Genomic DNA, 3486 nt, shown 5'->3' on the forward strand with positions numbered 1-3486 from the left:
ACTTGTATATAATCCTTATTAATGAAATGACTTATTTAGATAAAACAGTAAAACAAAAGAACATTTATATTTTCGCTATTCAAAATAATTTTCTAAGTTTTCACTTCTCTTTTGAGATACTACAATCCATTTTATTATATGTCTTAAAAAGAAGTAACGCTAAAAAAAATAATGTTCACAAAATTGTAAGTATTTTTAAAAATAATTATAAGTTATGAGGTTATGGTAAATGAATTGTAATTAAATTCTACTATGTATATTACTGATATAAAAAATTCTTTGATATAAATACTATTCTTAGATATATGGATCATCAGACAAGATACGAATATCATTATTGTATAGAAAATATTACATTTAAAAAAAATCATACTAAAAATAAAGTACACGTTTAAAAAATAGGATTAAAGTTTTTTAAACTATAAATTTGAGCGTCTACAATAACTTTTTTAATTAGTAGTCGACATTTAAATATTCAAATTAAAATTTTTATAATATTATATAATGTCTTTATTTAGCATGATGATAATGTTTTTAGTTGCATAATATGATTGAAACTAACTTTAATATTTAAAACTCAATATTATTAGGAAGTTGGACCATTTTTTAAGATGAAAACATATTGATATTAACATAAATTTAAAATTGGAAGAAAATATTGAACACGTGTATTACACGGCTTAAGTAAATATAATGTTATATACTTAATAACAAAAAAATATGCCTTTTAAAAACCATTTAGTGTTCGCTTTAAAGATAATTTGGTACTTTATTTAGATAACCCGCTTGTAATTTTAGTCTTCTAAGTTATATGCTATAAGTACTTGTACATGTGATTTGATACTTTATTAGTAATTATTGTTTATATCCAAATAATATATTTTATCTTAACAAATATATATGGTTAGGGTAAAATGAAAATTTCTACAAGTTGTGAAAACTTAGAGAACTCGACATTACAAAAAGTTTTTTGAATTTTTTATAGGGGGTGTGAATGAGCGGTTAAAGACTCAGGGCGTTAAACTTTTTAATTTTGGATTCAAGTGGTTAAAACCACTAAAACATAGGGACTCAAAAAGTAATTTACTATTAATTAAATTTGAAATTATACGTTTAATCTCTAACTATATTAAATAATATTATACTTATTATATTATTTGATACATTTATATTTGTTATAGATAATTATTAATTAAATTTGAATTTATGCGTTTATCTCTAACTATATTAATTAATATTATATTATATTTTGTGTATAAAAATTAATATGTAATATTATTATTAAAAGGAAGGAGGCACCAGAGAGTGACACGTGTAAAAAAGATTTTTGTTTATTAGTATAGGAAGATTTATGTTCATTTTTTATTGTTTTGTTTGTTCATTTGTGTTCCTTTATGTTAATAAACTGTTTGCTTAGAATATTAAGGAACGAATATAAACGAAAACGAACATGTTCATTATCTTAAAGAATGAACATAAAGTAGAAAATCCGTTAGTTTAAGTGTTTGTGTTCGTGTTTGGTTAAAGTTAAATAAACAAACACAAACATGCCCTGGTTCATGTTCGTTAGGTTCATTTACATGCCTACAACCAAATTATATACGCAAAATCTTTAATTTATATAAAATTAAACTATTATGTGAATATAAGTAATTTTAAAAATGTAAAGGTATTTAGTTGATAAAAAAAATCTCAAACTTTTGTAATAGATATATCTTTACATAATGAATGATGTTTCAAAAAACAAAATTTTGAACTAGAACTACAATAACAAAACATATCACGTTTTATTAAACATACCATTGTAATCTAAAACCCGTGTGTATATTTGGTTTTCAACTTTTGTCTTGGCATTTTGAATTGCTTGGCTAGCATTGATTCTATAGTTAAAATTTGACTTGTAGAGAAAATTATCATTATATCTATAGATTGAAGAAGTTGTTAGTTTAAGTAGAAATTCAAGTGACTTCTAGATGACTTACAACCACAAGCACATCCACCGAGATACAAAAATACATGATACTTTTTTATGTATGAATGACATGTATAAGATATATTAAATATTATACTACCTTCACATATTGTATCACTTTATTTGTCAATTATCCCTATTATATAAAAGAAAATAAGAATACATTATTCCTTATATTAATTTACAATATAGCTTCTTCTAGCATGTGGAGCGTTAGGATCTTTTTTATGTGAGCGTTTTCCACGTTTAGAGCCCTCAGCTTCGCGCTCCGGTTGTGTCTCCGACACCGTGTCGATCTCGGGCTCGGCTTCTTCTTGAGAACCATGCGTGCTGCCCATGCTTATGTTCACATTCAATGCAAAATCATGTGGACCTTGAAAGTATTGGTAAGGGGGATGTTTAGTAGTTGCGTGTACCCCATCATATTTGGGTCAATATCTTGGTAAGTGTAGGTTGGTAGCGGTTGGGTGGTGTTCAAGCGATATGCATTTGGGTTGATAGGCCGAAACGGAACACCAAGGGGGGGGGGGGCTGTTACACCCCGTGTTTCGAAAGTCAAAGTCAAGATTGAAGTCAAAGGGAGAAAAGATTGCTAATTGCAATCTGTCTCTCCTTGCCCAATCCCTGTTTTGACTTCTTTGACTGTAGGTAGTCTATTTTATGCTTTACGTTAGTTGTATTATGTGGAGTAATCAGTTAAAATCGTAGTAATCGAATTGTTTATCACTACGAACCGCCTTACGACTGTGAATATTAGGAAGTAACAATGCGATAAAGTTAATTAAACGCTAATCGATCTAATCAACATCGCGCTCGCAACTCGAACTACGCATTTTGGTGATTATTATACGTGTGTGTGCCTCTTATGTGTTACTTGTGCATGTTTATTTATGTTATGTGTGGTAATCAATCGAATCGCAATCGCAAACCGAATACGAAATAGGGATACTTGTATGTTGATATAGTAGTTGGGATTAAAAGTAATTTGAAAAAAAAACACTATCGCATTTGCATCGCTCGCAATCGAAATCGAAATACCAAAAATCGTCGTGTCGCGCACCCGAACCAGATGCCAGCCGGCCGGATTGCCATCCGACCGGGCTGCCATCTGGTCGGTGTGCCATCCGACCGACCCAACATCCGGGTGTGGTGTCATCCGACCGACCCACAATTTCCTCTTTTGGAAGCCTATAAATACCCACGTCATTGTCATCATTTCCACTTTTGGAAATCCTCTGTCCGAGCAGCACGTGTTCTCCACCTTTTCTTCGATTTCTCTCAAACCAGGTAAGATCTCGTCATAAATCTTGTACTTCCTTGATCTATACGCGCTCCTACACCTTTCTATCTTTTGGATTTTAACTTTTAACCGTGAAATCATCAAGAACCGAGTGTTCTATGATGACGTCATCATGGTGTTCATCAAGAACATCATGTTTTGGCCTCAATCCTTCAAGAACAACTTGAATCTAACCGATTTCCACATAAATAGACAAAGATCTACCATGGATCTA

Source organism: Helianthus annuus, chromosome 11 (genome assembly GCF_002127325.2).
Source record: "Helianthus annuus cultivar XRQ/B chromosome 11, HanXRQr2.0-SUNRISE, whole genome shotgun sequence".
Taxonomy (NCBI): Eukaryota; Viridiplantae; Streptophyta; class Magnoliopsida; order Asterales; family Asteraceae; genus Helianthus; species Helianthus annuus.